General features: G+C 38.1%; 1 long non-coding RNA gene across 2 annotated transcripts in view; it reads left to right on the forward strand.

The window, feature by feature from the left end:
• Nucleotides 1-24,619, forward strand: part of LOC143651752 (uncharacterized) — a 68,679-nt gene that overhangs the window by 43,569 nt on the left and 491 nt on the right. The window lies entirely within an intron of this gene.

Genomic DNA, 24,619 nt, shown 5'->3' on the forward strand with positions numbered 1-24,619 from the left:
CAATAAATTTCCCTCCCAGCACCACCTTTGCTGCATGCCATAAATTTTGATATGCTTTGTTTTCATTTTTATTTGCCTCGAGGTATTTACTGAATTATCTTGTAATTTATTCCTTGGCCCACTGATTGTTTAAGAGTGTTTTGTTTACCTCCATATATTTGCGAATTTTCTGGCCCTCTGGTTGTTCTTGATTTCCAATTTCATTCCAATATGGTTCAAGAAAGTGCTTCTTATAATTTCAGCCTTTTAAAATTTATCAAGACTTGTTTGGTGACCCAGCATATTGTCCATCTTTGAGAATGATCCATGAGCACTTGAGAAAAATGTGTACCCTCCTGTTGTGGGGTGTAATGTTCTGTAAATGTCTGTTAAGTATAGTTCATTTATTGTATTATTAAAAATCTCTTTTCTTATTGATCCTTTATCTAAATGTTCTATCCACTGATGAGAGTGAAGATTTGAAGTCTCCAACTATTATTGTAGAGGTGTTTATTTCTCCCTTCAGTATTGTCAGTGCTTGCCTCATGTATTTTGGAGCACTCTGGCTTGGTACATAGATTCGTATGATTGTTACATATTCTTGTTGAATTTTTCCTTTTATTAATATATAGTATCCATTTTTATCTCTTTTGTTTTATATTTGAAGTTTAATTTGTTCAATATTAGTATAGACACTCTTGCTTTTTTCTGGTTGTTGTTTGCATGAAATATCTTTCTCCAACTTTTCACTTTCAACCTATTTTTGCCCTTGGGTCTGAAGTGAGTCTCTTGTAAACAGCACATGAATGGGTTTTGTTTTTCAATCCATTTTGCCAGTCTATGTCTTTTTATTGGGAAGTTTAATCCACTAACGTTTAATGATATTTCTTGAAAGGTAGTACTTTCTCCTACCACTTTGTCTTTGGAATTTTATAGGTCATATCTTATTTTGTTCACCTTTGTTTTACCTTGACTGATATTCTTCCTTTCTACACTTTTCTACAGACTTCTCCTGTCTGCCTATACAGTATTTCTTGTAGAGCTTCTCTTTTAGTCACAATTCTCTCAGTGCCTGTTTGTCTGAAAATATTTTAAACCACCCCCTCATTTTTTTGGGGGGGGGGGTGCATGTCTGGGAATCGAACCCATGTCTCCTGCATGGAAGGTAAACATTCTACCTCTGAACCACTTGTGCACCTCTCCCCCTCATTTTTGAAGGACAGTTTTTCAGGTATAGAATTCTTGGTCAGCAGTTTTTGTCTTTCGGAATCTTAAATATATCATACCACAGCCTTCTCATCTCCATGGTTTCTGCTGAGAATTCCACACAAAATCTTCCCTTTTATATGATGGAGTTCTTTTATCTTGCTGCTTTCAAAATTCTCTTTGACTTTGACATTTGAGATCTTGTCAGTAAGGGTCTTGGAGTAGGTCTATTTGGGGTATGCTGTACTTCTTGGATCTTTTATGTCTTTCAGAAGAGATGGGAAATTTTCAGTGATTATATTCTCCATTAGTCTTTCTGCTCCTTTTTCCTTCTTTTTTTTTCCTTCTGGGGCATCCATAACACATTTATTCATTTGCTTCATGTCATCATTCAGTTCCCTGAGACCCTGCTTATATTTTTCCATTCTTTTCCTCATATTTTCTTTTGTGTGTCAAATTTCAGATGTCCAGTCCTCTAGTTCACTTATCCTTTCTTCTGCCTCTTCAAATCTATTGTTGTAGGTCTCCAATGTTTTTTCCATCTCTTCTTCTGGGTCTCTCATACTCATAATTTCTGTAATCTCTTTGTTCAGACCTTCAAGTTCTTCTTTATGTTCATCAAGGGTCTTCTTTATATCTTCTTTCAAATTGTTTATTTGATTTCTCATGAGATTTTGCATATCTTTTTTTTTTTTTTTTTTTTTTTTTTTTAAAGAGGGAGGAAGGGAAGGAAAGACAGAGAGAAGGAAGGAAGGATGGAAGGAAGGAAGGGAGGAAGAAAGGGAAACATCTTTAAACATTTTCTTGTTTTATTGTATTTTGTTTGTTTGTTACATGGGCTGGGGCCGGGAATCGAACCGAGGTCCTCCGGCATAGCAGGCAAGCACTTTGCCCGCTGAGCCACCGCGGCCCGCCCTTGCATATCTTTTTAAGCATACTGAATCAGTTGTTTCAACTCCTGTATCTCGTTTGAAATATTGGTTAGTTCATTTGTCTGGGTCATATCTTCTATTTTCCTGGTATGGCTTATTATTTTTTGCTGTTATCTATGCATTGATTTCCTTAATTCATTTATTCTGGAGATTGTTTTCTCACTTTTACCTAGGATTTTCTTTTTGGTTGGTTTGTTTTTTGGCTTTCTGCTCAACTTATTCTAGACCTCTAGCATAGGTTCTGTTTAACTGATCAGTTTTTTTCAGTTCTTGCTTTTCTGTTCCTTGCCCTGTCTATGTGGAGCCTTTATTTGTGGAGGGTCTCATCAGATATTATCAGCCCCAGTCAGATTTTCCCAGACCAGACAGGACCATGTCTCAGGAGGAGAGAGTCACCAGTATCAAGATTCCTGAGAGTGAGACCCAGAAGGTTCTCAGACTTTCCTTTGAAACCTCTAATCTCTGTGCTTTTCCTATCCTGCCCAGCATGTTGCATTTGTCAGCATGCAGTGCCCCACTGGCATAAAGCGAGGTGGTGCTTTTAATTCCAGCAGCCTCCCCCCTGCCAGTGATGTGGTTGAGACCAAGACTGAGATGGTAGGTGGGCTTTGATTGCTTCTCTTTTCCAGCCCCTGGAGCCTGAATTCCCTGAAAGGGGACCCCTACTTGAGCTGGGCCTTTCCCCTTTTCTTGGAGAAGATGCACCCTTTAGGGAATTGATCCTTTCATCTATTTACTTTGTCTCACAGACATGCCTTAATTCCACCCTTGCCTGGGACAGTGCTAGAGACTGAGAGGGCTTGCAGTTCAATCTAATGAGCTGTTAAAAAATTAAAAGGAGGAAAAAGCCTCTTCAGATCAGGATCCCATCCCCCAGGTTTGCCAATCAAGAACTAGAGTTGGTACATGAGTTCCCAGGCCCTATGTGTCCCTCACACTTTTTATTTTTTTTAGCTTTCAGCCCTTTTCCAGTATTTTGTGCTATCAACTCAAAAAACCTATTTTTTTTTCTTTTTCCCATAAGCCACACACCCTCTCTGCTGGAGCAAAAACTCCTGCTTCCTTTAGTGCTTACTCCAGGTTTATCTGAGCTTGGGGCCTGTTTTCAGTAATCAGAATTTTTGGAGCTGGTTAAGCTAACTTCTTTGCCTCTAGTAAAGTCTGTTTCCTTTCCCTTTAAGGAATGAGCTTGCTGTCCCTGTGGGGGAAAGTGCCAGCCTCCACAGTTTAGGAAACTTACAGTTCTGTGTGGGATCTCAGCTGTTCAACCCATTCCAGACTGGTGTATGATGTGCATCTGGTCACTGATATCCCTGCAGGAATTGTTTTCTATAGTTCCTGGCTATTTACTTGTTCCTCTGGATGGCAAACTAAACTCCACACCACATTATGCTTCCGTCTTGACCCACCCCCTCTCATTCCTATCAGTTTTGCCAGTGTTTGCCTCATGTACTTAAGGGCACCTTGATTAACAGCATAAAAATCCACGGTTGTTATTTATTCCTGGTGAATTGCCCCTTTTGATTTCTATATAGTGCTCTTCCTTATGTCTTAAAACATTTTTTTGCATTTAATATATATTTTGGCTGTTATTAGTATAGCTACTCCAGCTTTATTAATTATTTATTTATTTAGTTACTGCTTGCATGGAATATCTTTCCCCATCCTTTCACTTTCACCCTATTTGTATCTTTGGGTGTGAAATGAGTCTCTTATAAGTAGCATATAGATGGCTCATATTTTTAATCAATTCCAATATGTGTTTTTTGACTGGGGAGTTTAATCCAATAACATTCAATGTTATTACTGTAAAGGCAGTACTTGCTTCAATCATTTTATCCTTTGGTTTTTATTTGTCAGATTTTTTTTTCTTTCTTTTTATCCTTTATTACTCTTCATTTCTGTACCCTCTTCCAGACCTCTCTTTCTTGTCTTTTCTTTTCAACCAGCAGTATTCCTTTTAGTAGTTCTTGTAGGGCTGGTCTGTTGTTAACGAACTCTCTAAGCTTCTACTTATCTGTGAATATTTTAAAGTTTTTCTCGTTTTTGAAGGATAGCTTTGCTGGATAGAGAATTCTTGGTTGGCAATTTTTCTCTTTAAGTATCATGAATATTTTGTACTGCTGCCTTCTTGCCTTCATGGTGTCTGATGAGAAACCAGCACTTAGTCTTTTTTGGCTTCCCTTGTATGTGGTGAATTTCTTTCTTCTCACTGCTTTCAGAATTGTCTCCTTCTCTTTGGCATTTAACAGTCTGATTAGTATGGGTCTATTCATTCTGTTTGGAGTACATTAGGCTTCTTTGATTTGCATATTTATGTCTTTTTAAGGATTAGAAAATTTTCAGCCATTATTTTCTCAAATATTCTTCCAGGCCCTTTTCCCTTCTTTTCTCCTGAAGGGACACTCATGAGGGGTTTATTTGTGTACTTTGTATTGCCAATCACTTCTCTTAGACCCTGATCAAATTTTTCTACTTTTTTTCTCTATTTATTCTTTTGTCTGTTCAAATTCAGTTGCTCTGTTTCTAGCTCATTGATCCTTTCTTCTCCCTCTTCAAATCTCCTGTTGTTTGTCTCTAATATATTTTAATTTCATTAGTGTCTTTCATTTTACATAATGTCTGTTTTTTTATGTAATCTTTCAAATTCTTCCTTATGCTCATTTAGTGTCTTCATAATATCCTTTATCTCTTTATGCATGTTTTCCTTCATCTCATTGCATGGATTTAGAATATTTGTTTGAATGTCTTTTATTAGTTGTTCCAAATTCTGTGTCTCTTCCATCTTTTTAATCTGTATCTTTGGCTAGCCATATCTTTCTCTGTTTTACTTTGCCTTGTGATTGTTTTGCTGATATCTGGTCATCTGGTTATTTTGATGGGTTTATTCTGAAGGTCAGTTTCTCTCTCTTGTATATGATTTAGCTGTTGCCTGGGTTTATATCAGGGCACCACTTTGACAGTTGGATTGCCAGCGTTTCCCATGCACACCAGGGCCAGGTACCCATGCAGGGTGTGTAGACCAGCTCTGATGGCCCAGGAGGGGTACGGTCTGGAGGGGCCCTGAAAAGCTCATTTTTTCCCTTCACTTTTTGGCCTGCACAGCAGATGGCAATCTTTAGTTAAGCATTCATCTTCAGAAGGTGTTTACTTGTGGAGCCCAGCAGCTTCCATGTCTGGCTCAGTGTTGGGCTGTGTTCCCCTCTGTACTCCCTCCCCCGCAACCTGGTACTGCTTCCCTCAGGGGTGGAGGAGGAGCCCCAGGAGCCATGGCCAGAATTGTAGTCTCTGCCCCCATGTTATCAGTCCCTTTATCCCACACTGACCTGGGTGTTGAAATATCCTCCCCTGTCCCCCGGGACCCTAACCAGTTGTTTTCATCAATTTCTGCCTGGCTACTTGCTGCTTTGGGGAAAGAAGTAGATTTTACCATTCCCTTCCTAATCATTTATTTTGGAAGCCCCTCCTAAGTGACCTTTTGCATTCTGCCCTCCCCCACAGCTTGGGTCCCTGTGGACTTGGGTCTCTTTGTCTGGATACATGTGGGGATGTGTCTCACTGCGGTATTCCTGATGGGAGCTGGGAGGAAGCCCAGCCACTGCCTCTGGGCATGCCCCAAGCTGCATGGAACCAAGTGAGGAGAGAAGGGGACGGGCTGGTCCAGGACAAAAGTTTCCTACCTGATATTTTTCTTTCTTTGATTCAGCATTTGTGGGATCCTTCACCAGTCTTTACCTTCCTCCAGAGTTCTGAGCAAGTGAGATTTGTCCTTGTTTTGCTGAATTTTTTTTTTGCTGAGAGGTTTTCATTAGATGCCTTATGTCATCAACTTGATGATGTCACCTATCCATTCTTTTTTTTGTATGCTGTATGATGGGGGTCACATTTCATTTTTCTTCCAGGTGACTACCCCATTATTGCAGCACCATTTGTTGAATGTTTTTTTTTTGGGTAGGAGGGAATTGCATGAGCCAGAAATTGAACCTGGGTCTCCTACATGGCAGACAAGAATTCAACCACTGAACCACCCTTGTACCCCTATCCATTGCTTTTTGCTAGCACCACTGAAAATTTTTTTTTGGTTGCTTTTACTATGAGATAAAAAAATTTCCATATCCTCTACATTCTACCTGGACAAGACTTCATCAGTGTTTAAGTAGAGATTTGAAGGAAGTGTGGGATACCTATACAGAGTAATATGCAAATTTAAACTGAAAAACATATGAGGCTTGAGGCTTTTTCAACATTCATTCCCTGTGAATAAAATTGCATTATTTGTCTTTTACATTTTAACTGCATGTAACAGTTTAATTTAACATTTTGTTAACAGCCCCAATAAAATGCTAAATGCAGTTACAATGTGTTCTTTTGCTGTATAGCCAAAGTTTATCCTGTGCTCCTGGCAAGTCCTCACTGAAGAATATATTTTGTTTGTTAGCAAATCTCAGAATGGGGTCAAAGTTCATGTGCTTACTCACATTTTGATATACATTATTAGTTTTAAGGAAATTTGAGGGAAAAACTAGCATAAAAGTTGAGCAAATGGAACAATGTTTATTGAATCCAATATAGGGTCAACACAATCATAAGTACTAGATGTAGTACATCACATAATCTTCCTAACAGTCTATGAAGAAGGTATTTTACCTCATTTTAGAGTAGAAGAATCTGGAGCTCAGTTCAGTAATTTTCTCAAAAGTGCATAAGTGGTAATTGGCTGAGCCGGAATTTGAACTTGGTTAACTCTGGTCTCAAAGTCCGTGTTCTCTGTGTCACGCCGAGAAGACTTCAGGGCACATTTGTGATTTACAACTGTTGAAATGCACGTTGACAGTTGGATTGCCAGCGTTCCCTGAAGGAAAAACAGTGTATTTTCTGGGTTATTGGCATTATGAATACTTTTTTTTTATTGTTTCTGATTATTATTTCAAATCACCTTTTACAATAACCAGTTAGGTAAAAAAATACTCAGGTATGTTTGTAGCCACAAGGAACAAACCAGTGGCAGGAGAGGGATTTATATTTGTGCACGGCCATAACATCTTTTGGGCAAAATTTGAGCTTTCTTTAAAAGGTTTTTCTCCCTTAAGTTTATCTATTTTTCTTTTAAAAATCCCCAGCAATACTGAAAGCAGATGAATGATCCTATTAATGTATGTCCCAAAGTTTTACATGTTCAGAATTCAGTTCAATATATTTTCAAAGACAATTTCCATACCATACATAGAAAAATAACTCCTTTTTTTTCACTCTTCATGTAACAGATATGCTCCAAAAAAGTTTATTGTAAACTAAGTTTTTGTAACTATAATCCTATATTCTCATTGAATATGATAATCAGTTCAGAGGTGCTACTCTTAATTTCTAGTTATTCTTTAATAATCAATGACTCTAAATGTAGACAATGTAATGGGCTTACACAAGTGTGGTAAGGTTTATGAGAGGGAAGAGAAAATCGAGGCAAAAGCCATCTTCCAGTGATTTAAATGTGATTTTTTTTTGCCTTTAGGCATAAATCCTTCTAAGAAATATTCATTACTTTACCGACTAATAATATTACTTTGGATAGTCACTAGCCTTACTTGGATTGCTCTTCTGTTTGATTTGTTTACAAAAACTTTGGAAAACACTGAAAGAAAACTCACTTTGGACTCGTCCAAGACATTATCTCAAAAAAGAAAGCTTGCCGTCTATGAAAAGTTCTGTACATTTCTGGCCTACCATGAATAATCGAATGAAAAATACATCTCAAATATCTTTTGTAAAATAATGGGGGAAAGTGATGTAAAAACATAAACACATTTTCTTCATCAGCCTGCCTTCTGTGTCACATCCACTGTGAAATTTTATTATATTTTATTTTGAATTTTAATAAAAACTATTTAAAAATATATAATCTCCACTGTCCTTATCAACTTTTCATTTTAAAAACATTTTCATTATGTAATATCTGATATATTTAAAATAATTTATGTAACCACCTAAGTTATAAAGAGTAATAAACTCCCAAGAACTCATCATGCAACTTATGAAGTACAGCTAATGCCAATAGCATTGAAGCTACCCATGTGTCCCTTCTGATGGCATCCTCTTTCCTTCTGCCTGGAAGCAGCAGCTTTCCATGCCTGTGGGTGGTATGTAGTTACCAAATTATTTTCTAAAGTAGTTTAACCAACTTCTGTTCTTACCAGCAGTGCATCTGGATTTCTCTTATTCCATATTTTCTCTTGTAATTGTTGCCAGATTAAAAATTTCTACCCATCAAAAATGGTATAAAATGATATCTCATTGTAATTTTACACTGCGCATTCCTGATTACTAAACAGGGTGAATATCTTGTGTTTCTGTCCTCCTTGTGCTTCTGTAACTTGTCCCTTCCTGAAGTTTGTCCATTTTTTTGGTGTACTGGGTTGTCTTCTACTTATTGATTTGTAGGACTTATTTTGTTTTAACAAATTCTGAAAAGTAGACTATTTTCAGTTACGTTTGTTATAGTGATCATTTCTAGTTTGTGGCTCATCTTTCCACTATTTACGGTGTCTTCTGATGAGCACAAACTCTTAATTATAATGTAGTTCATCTGTTAAAAAATGATTACCATAGTTTTCATCTTGTTTTAAAAATACTTTCATATTCCAAGGTGGCAAAGATATTTTCTTGTATTTTTTTTTTTTTTTTTTTAAAAGAGATCATTTTTTATTAGTTTTTGTTTGTTTGTTTGTTTTTTTACATGGGCTGGGGCCGGGAATCGAACCGGGGTCCTCCGGCATGGCAGGCAAGCACTCTTGCCCGCTGAGCCACCGCGGCCCATATTTTCTTGTATTTTGTTTTAAGAGCTCAATCTTTCTCTCAAGTCCTTGGTCCACCTAGATTTTATGTGTGTATCTAATGTAAAGTAGGAATCCATCTCTATGGTTTTCCATTTGGATAACCACTTGCCCATGGAACAATAAACATTGTCCTTCTTTGCCTTAGAAACTGCATGCCACCTCTATCATCTAGCATTTGCATAAATGCATGGATCTGGGTCAGGATCACCTTTTATTTTGCTTACTTATTCAATTTTGTCTATCCCTATTCCATCATCACATGGTTTAATTATCATGGCTTTATAGTAAGTCTTGATCTCCGGTACGGTAGGTCCCTGCATCCTCTTCTTGCTCAGAAATGTCTTGTCACTTCTTGGGACTTTCATCTTCCACATACATTTTAGAATCAGCTTATTGATTTTCTTCCATACTCCTCTACACCTCACCCCCTCTCCCCCAAATAAAACCCACTGGGGAATTTTATTGTAATTGTATTAAATCTTTATTTTAATTTTGGGAGAATTGACCTTTTTTATAGTGTTTTCCTTACTGCTATTTGAAAATATTTTCAATTTTTGTCATTATTTTTTCTGTAACACATAAATAGAAGTATGTTTTCTAATTTTCAAGCATAGGGATATTTTTAAAATCATCTTTTTATTATGTATTTTAACAACTATAATATAGCAGAGAATATCCTTTTAAAGAATTCAGTCCTTTGAAAGTTATTGATATTTGCTTTCTGGCCTTGTTATGTTAAAGTTTTCCAAATTTTCTTTACTGTGTCTTTGAAAAAATTTATTTACAGCTGTTAAATGTTCTGTGTGTGCTCATTAGATCAAATTTGTTAAGAACACGATTCAAATCCTTTATTGCTTTATTTTTGTTTTCTGTATTTATTATTGAGAAAGCTGTGTTAAAGTCTCCAACTAGATTATGAGTGTGTCTGTTTTTTTCAGTAGTTCTTTCAATTTTTGCTTTCTGTTTTTGATGTTATAAGTGCATACAAATTTAAGAATTTTCTATTTCCCTAATGAACTATTTTTATTATGGAATATTCCTTTATATTTCAAATAATGCTTTTTATAATAAAGTCTGTTTTATCAAATGATTTAGATATTAACTCTACCAGCTTCCTTCTGTCTAGCTTTCCTTTAAATTATTTTAATGCATGTCCTCATGTTTTGGATATGACTATGTAATCAGCAAATATTTGGAATTGCTTTTGTACTTTTTTTTCATTCCTTATTGCAAAAACTTTCCATCTTCATCTATTTTTATCAAATTTTATTCTTTTTAAAATTTTAAACTTGGTTTGTTTGGTATATGCATTAAAGTGTTATATTCACTGAAATATTCAAGCAGCAACAATCCAATAATCTAAGGCAAGTGATTCAGCTCAATATACTCACAAGCCTACTTTTCAAACTATAAATAACAATAAATACCTACATCCATTAAGGCAATAGTATATTCAATAAAATGTATATAAATTACCTTTTTGGAAATTCAAGTTGTTTTTCCTTTAAAACTAGGAATTGCCATTTCTAATTGATCTTCTACTGCCAATGTATATATTTTTATATGTGACATTTTTTGAGGTCTACTGTAGTTTGTAGTTTGGTGTCCTATAGTTTATGAAGGGTAGATCAAGTCAGAAGTAGAATTCAGTCTCTGATGATTTGAATATCATTTATTTCTAACTCTTAGGTTCAAATCCTACAAGAAATATTCAAATTTTACCACCTTTTCATTATTTTAGGCTACCTTTGGTCTTTTCTGGACTGCTCTTCCATTTAATTTATTTATAGACTTTAAAAAATAATTTATAAAGTTGTTATGAGTAGAAACACTATTCTACAGAAAGGACAAAAATGACAGTATGGATTAGAAGTTTTAATTTAGGAGATCCAAGATGGCATCTTAGTAAGGTACATGCGTCTTAGTTCCTCCGACTCCAAATCAACTAATAGGTGAACAGAAACAGTACAGAACAGCTCCCGGGGCTACAGCAGGGAATGAACACACAGCGTAACCCAGTCTGGGCTGGTTAGTCTGACTGCGAAACTCGGCTGCGGTGAGTGAGATCCCCGAGCGGCGGGCGATTTCCCGAGCAGCCGCAGCTGCGGCGGTCCGAGCTAATCCCTCCCTCCTTCCCGGGCTGGCTGAGAGACTCGGAGAGACAAGCTTCCCAGCCAAGGCGGCCGGCGCCACACTTTTGCGGGCGGCTTCGAGTCTCGGCTTCGAGTCCGCAGCTACGAATCTCAGATCAGAGGGCTATCCAAAGTCTGGGCTGGCTAGACTGACTGCGAGACTCGGCTGCGGTGAGACCCCCGAGCGGCGCGTGATTTCCCGATCAGCGGCAGCTGCGGTGGTCCGAGCTACTCCCTCCCTCCTTTCCGGGCCGGCTGAGAGTATTGGAGAAGCAAGTTTCCCAAGCCGAGGCAGGCGGCACCTCTCTTTTGCGGGCAGCTTCGAGTCTCTGCTTCCAGTCCGCGGATGCGAGTCTCGGATAGGAGGGCTATCCAAGCAGCGGTACCCCCCCCCACGGGAGGCTTCCTGGTCCGGTGGGGAATCCCCCAGGCCCGCTGCAGCCCGCAACCAGCCACAGGGTCCCCTCAAGCCGCGGCAGCTGACGCCCCCACCACGCGCGGCCCCTGAACTAACGGAGAGAATTGGATCCGAAATCCCCAGGCCACGGAGATCGGTGACTGGGGGAGACCCATTCCAAACACTTGAGACAAACGTGTGCCACGTGCGCCACATACTGGGCAAGATAAGAAAAACAGATCCCAGAGATTTCACAGAAAAATATTACAACCTTGCTAAGTCCAACACCAAGAGAAATCTGAATAAATGCCCAGACGCCAGCAGCAGAAGATAACTGTCCACGCTCAAAAGATTGAGAATATGGCTCAGTCAAAGGAACAAACCAATAGCTCAAATGAGACACAAGAGCTGAGACAACTAATGCTGAATATACGAACAGAAATGGAAAACCTCTTCAAAAATGAAATCGATAAATTGAGGGAGGACATGAAGAGGACATGGGCTGAACATAAAGAAGAAATAGAAAAACTGAAAAAACAAATCGCAGAACTTATGGAAGTGAAGGATAAAGTAGCAAACATAGAAAAAATAATGGATAGCTACAATGATAGATTTAAAGAGACAGAAGATAGAATTAGTGAATTGGAGGATGGAACATCTGAATTCCAAAAAGAAACAGAAACTATAGGGAAAAGAATGGAAAAATTTGAACAGGGTATCAGGGAACTCAAGGACAATATGAACCGCACAAATATACGTGTTGTGGGTGTCCCAGAAGGAGAAGAGAAGGGAAAAGGAGGAGAAAAACTAATGGAAGAAATTATCACTGAAAATTTCCCAACTCTTATGAAAGACCTAAAATTACAGATCCAAGAAGTGCAGCGCACCCCAAAGAGATTAGACCCAAATAGGCGTTCTCCAAGACACTTACTAGTTAGAATGTCAGAGGTCAAAGAGAAAGAGAAGATCTTGAAAGCAGCAAGAGAAAAACAATCCATTACATACAAGGGAAACCCAATAAGACTTTGTGTAGATTTCTCAGCAGAAACCATGGAAGCTAGAAGACAGTGGGATGATATATTTAAAATACTAAAAGAGAAAAACTGCCAACCAAGACTCCTATATCCAGCAAAATTATCCTTCAAAAATGAGGGAGAAATTAAAAAATTCTCAGACAAAAAGTCACTGAAAGAATTTGTGACCAAGAGACCAGCTCTGCAAGAAATACTAAAGGGAGCACTAGAGTCAGATACAAAAAGACAGAAGAGAGAGGTATGGAAAAGAGTGTAGAAAGAAGGAAAATCAGATATGATATATATAATACAAAAGGCAAAATGTTAGAGGAAAATATTATCCAAACAGTAATAACACTAAATGTCAATGGACTGAATTCCCCAATCAAAAGACATAGATTGGCAGAATGGATTAAAAAACAGGATCCTTCTATATGCTGTCTACAGGAAACACATCTTAGACCCAAAGATAAACATAGGTTGAAAGTGAAAGGTTGGGAAAAGATATTTCATGCAAATAACAACCAGAAAAGAGCAGGAGTGGCTATACTAATATCCAACAAATTAGACTTCAAATGTAAAACAGTTAAAAGAGACAAAGAAGGACACTATATATTAATAAAAGGAACAATTAAACAAGAAGACATAACAATCATAAATATTTACGCACCAAATCAGAATGCCCCAAAATACATGAGGAATATACTGCAAACACTGAAAAGGGAAATAGACTCATATACCATAATAGTTGGAGACTTCAACTCACCACTCTCATCAATGGACAGAACATCCAGACAGAGGATCAACAAAGAAATAGAGAATCTGAATATTACTATAAATGAACTAGACTTAATAGACATTTATAGGACATTACATCCCACAACAGCAGGATACACCTTTTTCTCAAGTGCTCATGGATCATTCTCAAAGATAGACCATATGCTGGGTCACAAAGCAAGTCTCAACAAATTTAAAAAGATTGAAATCATACACAACACTTTCTCGAACCATAAAGGAATGATGTTGGAAATCAATAATAGGCAGAGTGCCAGAAAATTCACAAATACGTGGAGGCTCAACAACACACTCCTAAACAACGACTGGGTCAAAGAAGAAATTGCTAGAGAAATTAGCAAATACCTCGAGGCGAATGAAAATGAAAACACAACATATCAAAACTTATGGGACGCAGCAAAGGCAGTGCTAAGAGGGAAATTTATTGCTCTAAATGCCTATATCAGAAAAGAAGAAAAGGCAAAAATTCAGGAATTAACTATCCATTTGGAAGAACTGGAGAAAGAACAGCAAGCTAACCCCAAAGCAAGCAAAAGGAAAGAAATAACAAAGATTAGAGCACAAATAAATGAAATTGAAAACATGAAAACAATAGAGAAAATCAATAAGGCCAGAAGTTGGTTCTATGAGAAAATCAATAAGATTGATGGGCCCTTAGCAAGATTGACAAAAAGAAGAAGAGAGAGGATGCAAATAAATAAGATCAGAAATGGAAGAGGAGACATAACTACTGACCTCACAGAAATAAAGGAGGTAATAACAGGATACTATGAACAACTTTACGCTAATAAATACAACAATTTAGAGGAAATGGACGGGTTCCTGGAAAGACATGAACAACCAACTTTGACTCAAGAAGACATAGATGACCTCAACAAACCAATCACAACTAAAGAAATTGAATCAGTCATTCAAAAGCTTCCTAAAAAGAAAAGTCCAGGACCAGACGGCTTCACATCTGAATTCTATCAAACATTCCAGAAAGAATTAGTACCAACTCTCCTCAAACTCTTCAAAAAAATCGAAGTGGAGGGAAAACTACCTAATTCATTCTATGACGCCAACATTACCCTCATACCAAAACCAGGCAAAGATATTACAAGAAAAGAAAACTACAGGCCGATCTCGCTAATGAATATAGATGCAAAAATCCTCAATAAAATTCTAGCAAATCGTATCCAACAACACATTAAAAGAATTATACATCATGACCAAGTAGGATTCATCCCAGGTATGCAAGGATGGTTCAACATAAGAAAATCAATTAATGTAATACACCATATCAACAAATCAAAGCAGAAAAATCACATGATCATCTCAATTGATGCAGAGAAGGCATTTGACAAGATTCAACATCCTTTCCTGTTGAAAACACTTCAAAGGATAGGAATACAAGGGAACTTCCTTAAAATGATAGAGGGAATATATGAAAAACCCACAGCTAATATCATCCTCAATGGGGAAAAATTGAAAACGTTCCCCCTAAGATCAGGAACAAGACAAGGATGTCCACTATCACCACTATTATTCAACATTGTGTTGGAGGTTCTAGCCAGAGCAATTAGACAAGAAAAAGAAATACAAGGCATCAAAATTGGAAAGGAAGAAGTAAAACTATCACTGTTTGCAGACGATATGATACTATACGTCGAAAACCCGGAAAAATCCACAACAAAACTACTAGAGCTAATAAATGAGTACAGCAAAGTAGCAGGTTACAAGATCAACATTCAAAAATCTGTAGCATTTCTATACACTAGCAATGAACAAGTGGAGGGGGAAATCAAGAAACGAATCCCATTTACAATTGCAACTAAAAGAATAAAATACCTAGGAATAAATTTAACTAAAGAGACAAAAAACCTATATAAAGAAAACTACAAAAAACTGCTAAAAGAAATCACAGAAGACCTAAACAGATGGAAGGGCATACCGTGTTCATGGATTGGAAGACTAAATATAGTTAAGATGTCAATCCTACCTAAATTGATTTACAGATTCAATGCAATACCAATCAAAATCCCAACAACGTATTTTTCAGAAATAGAAAAACCAATAAGCAAATTTATCTGGAGGGGCAGGGTGCCCCGAATTGCTAAAAACATCTTGAGGAAAAAAAACGAAGCTGGAGGTCTTGCACTACCTGACTTTAAGGCATATTATGAAGCCACAGTGGTCAAAACAGCATGGTATTGGCATAAAGATAGATATATCGACCAATGGAATCGAATAGAGTGCTCAGATATAGACCCTCTCATCTATGGACATTTGATCTTTGATAAGGCAGTCAAGCCAACTCACCTGGGACAGAACAGTTTCTTCAATAAATGGTGCCTAGAGAACTGGATATCCATATGCAAAAGAATGAAAGAAGACCCATATCTCACACCCTACACAAAAGTTAACTCAAAATGGATCAAAGATCTAAACATTAGGTCTAAGACCATAGAACAGTTAGAGGAAAATGTCGGGAGATATCTTATGAATCTTACAATTGGAGGCGGTTTTATGGACCTTACACCTAAAGCAAGAGCACTGAAGAAGGAAATAAATAAATGGGAACTCCTCAAAATTAAACACTTTTGTGCATCAAAGAACTTCATCAAGAAAGTAGAAAGACAGCCTACACAATGGGAATCAATATTTGGAAACGACATATCAGATAAAGGTCTAGTATCCAGAATTTATAATGAGATTGTTCAACTCAACAACAAAAAGATAGCCAACCCAATTACAAAATGGGAAAAAGACTTGAATAGACACCTCTCAGAGGAGGAAATACAAATGGCCAAAAGACACATGAAGAGATGCTCAATGTCCCTGGCCATTAGAGAAATGCAAATCAAAACCACAATGAGATATCATCTCACACCCACCAGAATGGCCATTATCAACAAAACAGAAAATGACAAGTGCTGGAGAGGATGCGGTGAAAGAGGCACACTTATCCACTGTTGGTGGGAATGCCAAATGGTGCAACCACTGTGGAAAACAGTTTGGCAGTTCCTCAAAAAGCTGAATATAGAATTGCCATACGACCCAGCAATACCATTGCTGGGAATCTACTCAAAGGAATTAAGGGCAAAAACTCAAGCAGACATTTGCGCACCAATGTTTATAGCAGCGTTATTTACAATTGCAAAGAGATGGAAACAGCCAAAATGTCCATCAACAGACGAGTGGCTAAACAAACTGTGGTATATACATACGATGGAATATTATGCAGCTTTAAGGCAGGATAAACTTATGAAGCATGTAATAACATGGATGGACCTAGAGAACATTATGCTGAGTGAGTCTAGCCAAAAACTAAAAGACAAATACTGTATGGTCCCAATGATGTGAATCGACACTCGAGAATAAACTTGGAGTATGTCATTGGTAACAGAGTTCAGCAGGAGTTAGAAACAGGGTAAGATAATGGGTAATTGGAGCTGATGGAATACAGACTGTGCAATAGGACTAGATACAAAAACTCAAAAATGGACAGCACAATAATACCTAATTGTAAAGTAATCATGTTAAAACACTGAACGAAGCTGCATCCGAGCGATAGGTTCTTGTTTTGTTTTGTTTTGTTTGTTTTGTTCTTATTATTATTACTTTTATTTTTTTTTCTCTATATTAACATTCTATATTTTTTTCTGTTATACTGCTAGTTCTTCTAAACCGATGCAAATGTACTAAGAAACGATGATCATGCATCTATGTGATGATGTTAAGAATTACTGATTGCATATGTAGAATGGTATGATGTCTAAAAAAAAATGCATATGTAGAATGGTATGATGCCTAACTGTAATGCAATTATGTTGGAACGCTGAATGAAGCTGCATCTGATCTATAGTTTTTTTTTGTTTTTTTTTTTTTCTTTCTCTTATATATTTTTGTACTTTTTATTTTTATTTGTGTTTTCTCTGTGTTATCACTTTATTTCTTTTTCTGTTGTCGTGCTATTTCTTTCTCTAAATCGATGCATATGTACTAAGAAATGATGACCATACACCTATGTGATGATATTAAGAATTACTGATTGCATATGTAGAATGGATTGATTTCTAATGTTGTGTTAGTTAATTTTTTTTAATTAATAAAAAAAAAGTCATAAGTTTTAACAAAAAAAAAAAAAAAAAAAAAGAAGTTTTAATTTAATAAGCATTCTTCACCTGAACCTCAGACAAAATTCCATGAAAATACTGCTTAGACTGACAAAAGAAATAAACTTTGCTTCATATTTCTATGATAGACCACATCTCTTTTCTAAAGCTAATAAATAATTTTGCTTCATAATAAATGCAAAGAAAAAGTATTGCCTCTGTATCAAAAATTTTTTTCCCTTCTTTTCAATTTATACTGGTGAAAAGATGCATTTATTCTGGGTTAGTAAGTTTCTTCAAAATGTATTACGTAAAGAAGTTCAAAGTAATGGACTGTCTTGTGATCATTAATATTTATTAGCAAGTCACAGAAGTATAGTTCTACTAAATTATTGTCATCTAAGACCTCTTTTATGTATTCTACATCACTGAAAAATAGTGTATTTCTGGCAACATTAAGTCTGTCATAATGGAACTCAAAGGAAAAAATATTTTCCATATGTAAATATAGATTGAGTCTTTATGTCATATTGGAAAACCCAGTAGTATTCTTCATTATAAAATAAAAATAAGGAAGATGTGTTAGTTTGCAAGCTGTCAGAAGGCAATATACCAAAACTGGAACAGCTTTTAAAAACAGGAATTTAATTAAGTTACAAATTCAGTTCTAAGGTAGTGAAAGTGTCCAAGTTAAGACACTAATAAGAGGCTACCTTCACTCAAGAATGGCTGATGGGTCAGGAACACCCTGGAAAGTCATGTGGCTGGCCCTGCTGGTCCCTTGTTCCTGGGTTCCACTGCCTCCAGACTTTCTTCCTATGGGGGTTCTCCACTCTGGCTCTTCAAGTCTGGCCCTCATCTCCTGGCTTCCCTTGGCTCCCCCCAGATTCTGGCTTGCCTGGCATCTTAAAGAGGTGCCTGCTGGGCCCCAAGCATTCCCAAACATTCGTGTCTCCACTTTCCAAGTGCTGACATCTGTGTCGGCTCTTTCTCTTGGCTCCCTCATTTCTGAGCTCTCTCAAAAATGTTTCCTCTTATAAAGGATTCCAGTAGACCAATCAAATCCCACCTTGAATGGGTGGAGTCACATCTCCATGTAATCAAATGGTTACACCCACAATTGGGCATGCCACATCTCCATGAGGATAATCTAGTCAAAAGTTTCCAACATGCAGGATTGAATCAAGATGAAAACAAGGCTTTTCTGGGGTACATGATACTTTCAAACCAGCACAGAAGAATTCAGTTTTTATGTTTAAGTTGTTTTAGCTTGTAAAAACTGCCAGAATGCAATATACCAGAAATCGAACGGCTTTTAAAAGGGGGAATTTATTAAGTTGCAAGTTTACAGTTCTACAGACATGAAAATGTCTAAACTAAAGCATTCAGGAAAAGATACTGTGCTGGTTTGAAAGGAAGTATGCCCCCTAAGAAAAGCCATGTTTTAATATAAGTCCCATTTCATAAAGGTAGAATCATCCCTATTCAATACTGTATATTTGAAACTGTAATGAGATCATCTCCCTGGTTGATGTGGTTTAGTCAAGAGTGGTTGTTAAACTGTATTAAGGGACGACATGTCTCCACCCATTTGGGTGGGTATTGATTGGTTTACTGGAGTCCTATAAAAGAGGAAACATTTTGGAGAAAGAGATTCAGAGAGATTCAGAGAGAGCAGAGAATGCTGCAGCACTACAAAGCAGAAAGTCCACCAGCCAGTGACCTTTGGAGATGAAGAAGGAAGACACCTCCCGGGGAGCTTCATGAAATAGGAAGCCAGGAGAGAAAGCTAGCAGATGACACCGTATTCGCCATGTGCCCTTCCAGCCAAGAGAGAAGCCCTGACTGTGTTCGCCATGTGCCTTCTCACTTGAGAGAGAGACCCTGAACTTCATCGGCCTTCTTGAACCAAGGTATCTTTCCCTGGATGCCTTTGATTGGATATTTCTATAGACTTGTTATAATTGGGACATTTTCTTGGCTTTAGAACTGTAAACCAGCAACTCATTAAATTCCCCTTTTAAAAAGCCATTCCATTTCTGGTATATTGCATTCCGGCAGCTAGCAAACTAGAACAGATACCTTGATCCAAGAAAGTCTGATTGGTTCGGAACACCTCTGTCAGCTGGAAAGGCATGTGACTGGCTTCTGCAAGCTTTCTCTCCTGGCTTCTCATTTCCTAAGGCTTCCCTGGGGATGTTCCTCCTCTGCACCTCCAAAGATCTCTGGCTGTGTGGACTCTTGTGGCTCTCAAGCTTTTCCCAAAATTGTTCCCTCTTAAACGGCTCCAGTAAGTAACCCCACCTTGAATGGGTGGAGACACATCTCCATGAAAACCATCTAATCAAAAGTGACCACCCACAATCGGGTGGTTCACATCTCTCTGGAAACAATAAAAAAGATCCCACCCAGAAATATTGAGTGAGGATTAAAGAACTTGGATTTTCTGGGGTGTATGACAAATTCAAACCAGCATAAAGGTGTTATTCTGCTTGTTACTTACAGGGAATTATATGCAAATATCACCGTCATTCACTTATTCCATAGAAAAGTATGGCTTACCCATTATAGGCCAGGCACACTACTTGGCACTGAGTGTTATAAAGATGGATGTGACAGTCAATCACTGCCATTAAGAAGTCCTCTAGTGAGAAAAACAGAAATGCATCCTATATCTGTCACCCAGAAACTAGCCTATAATGATCCCTTGAAGTCCAGAAATTTTAATTCATGAGTTGTTTCTGGGTCTCCCTCTCAAAAAAATCTCCGCTTAGTCTATCTCACTGATCTCCAGATGACTCATGACTCATTGCTTTCTTGTTAGAGACACGACTTGTTACTGGATCTTTGAGGATGGCATCTGTGTCAACATTGACGGGCTTGCCAGGCCCAGAAAAACTAAATCAGGACTTGTCCTGAGCAGTCTGAAAGTGCCCTGAGCCTACAATTACAGGCATTGCCCCAGTGATTCTCCCCAGTAATATAGAGAATATAGCATCCTAAGTCATTTAAATAAGCCAACCATTTTAGATGGTCCACGTCCTCAACAATCTTGTAATCGTGATCATAGGAAAGCCCCAAGGACCAAATCTCTTTGATCCTGTCAGTATTTAAGCTGGGAGGGACTTGGGCTGCAATCCTAATTAGTTTTAAAAAACTTTTGGGCTCACCCCAGAACTCTAGCACAATGAGAATGCTTAAAAATGTGTGACTTTCCAGCCCCTCATCCATTGCTGCTTCCTCAGCAAAACTCTCCGGGTAGGGGTGAATTATCAGGGCAATGGATTTATTTTTGTGTTTGGGCCTCTTCCAAATTCTAATTTCGTGAAGCTGCTAGATAGTGAGGTAATTAACTAGAAAAAGAAGTAAAACTGAAAGCCACAGTCAAGCCTTTATTCACTTACTGCAATTATATGAGCAAGAGGCAAAAGTAGGTGCCAGCTCCTCAAAGTTCCATTCCCCCCCCATAAAATGGCACTGGGTGAGGGTCAAGTGGATTGGTGCAGACAGGGTGATAGTCTCACTGCCTAGTAGCTCCGAACAAAACTTTCCTGTGATTTATGGATACAGGGGCCCAGAGAAAGGTAGCAGAGGAAGGTCTAGAAGTAGAAAGTATTGAGTCAACGAAAAGCATCTTAGTCAAGGCCTCTGGATAGGAAACCTTGGCCTCAGCTATCCCTCACTTGTACTCCCTTATCCTGTTTTTAACTTTAAAATCTTATGATCACAAAAGTCAACCCCTAATGTTTATTAATGAAGGGCCTTGAGTCAGCGAGAACTAACCCAAGCAATTCCAAAACTGTTCTACTGGATGGAGCTAGAACCAAAATTGGCCAACTGACATGTCCAGTAGCTTAAACTTTAACCTCTAGGTGACTTATACCTCATTATAGACTAAAAACCATGCCCATCATCATATTAAGGCCACTATTTTCTTAAATATATTCTGTGACTAAGTATATAATCAATTGAGCACATGCTCAATAAATAGATCAACTCTAAACTCATCATCTCAAATCACTGTACTCGGTATCCTAAACCCTGCCCAGCCTTTGCTATTATAAACTATTAGAATTACTGCAGTTCAGGGAAACAGATTTTTAGGCCCACCAACTGTCTGATCTCTTGTGTCAGGCTTAGCAATAAACTCTTTCTCCCTTTGAAACCCTGGTTTGGTCATGTGAAAGCAAAGGGCAGAAAACCCACTGCTTTTGATTGGTATCAATAGGAAACTATTCCTCATGCAAAGCCTTTGTAATTGCCTATGGTCAAACTTGAAAGAGTGCCCACAGGATTTTGTCCTGGAGCTAGAATCCTCAGATTTGTTCCACCAGCTCCTGCTATTGTTAAAGTTTCAGCTGTTCTCTCCCCATTGCTGAGGTCTCTTCATTTTTGGCAGGTCCTCAGCCAGGCACATCTGCATTTGCCCCAAGGGTAAAGTTGCCATTCCTCTGTGATAACCTAATTCATTCCTCAGGACCTCCTGTGTCCACTGCCCTTTTAGTAGCATCGCAGAAAACCATAGCTTTCGTTTTCTTCCCCCTTTGTCCTTCTTACCACAATAAAGAATTTCCTGTCTTGAAGCAGATGTATTAAGAACTTTGAAGCATTACGTTTTAGATGTTCTCTGATACTCCTTTCAGGTCTGCTTTTCCCCTTTCTCTACCTTGCTCCAAGCCCCTGGCAGAATGAACTTGGTGCCCAGCTCAGCAGGTTGTACTGATCTTTTTGCTTTTGGTGTGGCAATTGGGAGTCACCACTTCAGAATGCTTTAATCCCTCATCTTTACCTCTGCCAGGTCCCCTTGGGTCAACTGCATTCATCTGTTGAAGCTGCTGCTAGTGGCCCTCTCCTACAACTACAGCTTCCTATGGATTCTGCTCTCCATTCTTTTCCTTTTCCCCTTTGGCCTAAGATGGCAAGGGCTCCTTGATTTTTCTAATGTTAGGTGCTTCACCATATCTTATATAGTGTCTTTTCCCACAACTTTGTAATTATTTCTTTATTAAATAATCCTCAGTAATCCCATTTGAGGATGCTATTTCCCATTGTGATCCTGATACATCATTTATTCGTCACAGCCATACCTTATGTGCAAAGTACAGTTCTTCACATTTGACAGCTGTAGAAATCCGGGGTAACTAACTTGCCCAAGGCTATGCAGTTAGTCATTAGCAGTGTTGTAGATCAAGCTTGCATCTATTTAAAAGAGAGAAACCACCCTTCACCAGATCATTCTGCTGTGGTATGGATGGCACATTGGAGGGATCGTGTACTGGAAGCAGGTAGGCTATTATGAAGTCGGGAAAAACTCCAAACACCACACAAGAAAGCACAGGAGCCTCTGAGAAGTAGATGAGCTTTTTATTGCTGGCAGGCTCAGAGGACTTCTGTCCAAAATCTGAGCACCAAATATCCTTCGTTTCCAGATTATATAGCTAGCAAGTGGAGAGTGCAGAGGCAGAATTTGCAGGGTGGGAGTTACCATGGGAACAGACAGGGGTTGTGCTATCAGCTCTGGCTCAGGGCTGATTTCTCTTATCTGGACAGTAGACATTTCGTCTTGCTAAGCAGGCAGGCCTGGACATTCTTGGGCATGCTTGAATATGACTGGGCAGATGCAGTGGACATTTTGTTTCACTATCTTTTCCAGAAAGCATGCTTTTTACACATTCTTGAGCATATACAAATTCATAGAGTCATTTCAGTAAATGAATACAGCAATAATACTGAGGTCCCTTTTATGAACTACCTCAATTACAATTATCTAGGCAAAAAAAAAGAATATTAACTTAATCACTGACAATGTGGATGGAAATATGGGAATAATTTGAGTGCTTTCAGGAAAAAGAATAAGAAAAGACTAGGCGACCAATTAATATTTTGTGGGTGAATTTTGGGTGGGTATATGAAAAGGAGCGCAAGGAGTCAGCAATGACTGAGGTTTCCAGCATGGACATATTCCACCCCAACTATTGCATTATTACACTTGATTCTTATATAAGAAACAATGATAATAGAAGATTACATTACCCAGGACAGGAGACATAAAAGGCTTTAAAATGAATGTGTTCAGTTATTCCCAGAAACAGCCTATGCAGTTTCTGAGAAGTGGACAGTTTTAGTCCTCATTTTCCTTCCTTTTCCAAGCCAGTAGACAGATACTGGCTCTTGCCAGTCTGCTCTTATCCACAGATTGATCTGATGAGTTTGTAACAGAGGAAGACATGGAAGGGTGAAGTGTAAGGGGTAACCCCCTTGTTTATGATTGCTGGGTATATGGCTACAAACAGGAGGAGAGAAAACATGGGTCTACTGTTTCGACAGTACTGAAAGGAATTTTCCCTGAAAAGTTCACTAACATTCCCTCTTTTGAGATTTATATTAATTGCCACCTTCCGAATATAACAAAAACATAATTTGCATTTTCTAAAATAAGTATGCACTTATTACTGGAAGACACTGAAGTCAGCTAAGTCCCTTTGGCCAAGTACAGGAACCACACAAGGCAAATATACTCTGGTTGAAGTTCATTACTTAATCAGTCAAACTCCAAAATCAAAGTACCCTCTTCTAACTTCTAAGACATTATCTTCTAATTTGCCTTTAGCTTTTAAGGTACTCTGACCTATCACCAAAGGCCTGCCTGCTTTAGAGAATGTATTGTCCTTTTTCCCTAGGAAGGAAGGCTGAGTTTGGGAAGAGGGGTCTTTAAAGCAAAAATGAACATTTTCTTGGCTAAATGTTCTAAGCACAGTTGTGGCATTGTAGGGGTGGCCACCTTGGGCATTTAAAAGGGCAAAAGAGAACTGGGTCCCTTCCATCTTTCAAGATGCTTAGAATATTGAAAGTTCTTAAATGCTAAAATAGAGCTCTAACACTAAGTATATGTCTACACTTAATACATTAATACTTTCAATGCAAAAATAGAATGCAACTTAAGTATGCAGTATAAAAGATAATCACAATATTTGCAAAATGTATTTATTCATAATATGTGATACGGTGGAATACTAAGTTAATGGGTACATGCTTAAAACTAACGATAATCTTCTTCCTTTACTCCCATCAGTATATACCATTTAGAGATCCACCTTTGCAGTTCTTCACATATGTGGCTCTGGGCTCAAAGGTAGGATCTCCGCTGAGATAGGGCTTGGTCCAATTCACTTAACCTGAGAAAGTACTTCCCAAATAGACCTTGGACTTACTTGGTGAATGGTGATACTGTTTCTGAG

This window comes from Tamandua tetradactyla, chromosome 12, assembly GCF_023851605.1.
Source record: "Tamandua tetradactyla isolate mTamTet1 chromosome 12, mTamTet1.pri, whole genome shotgun sequence".
Lineage (NCBI taxonomy): Eukaryota > Metazoa > Chordata > Mammalia > Pilosa > Myrmecophagidae > Tamandua > Tamandua tetradactyla.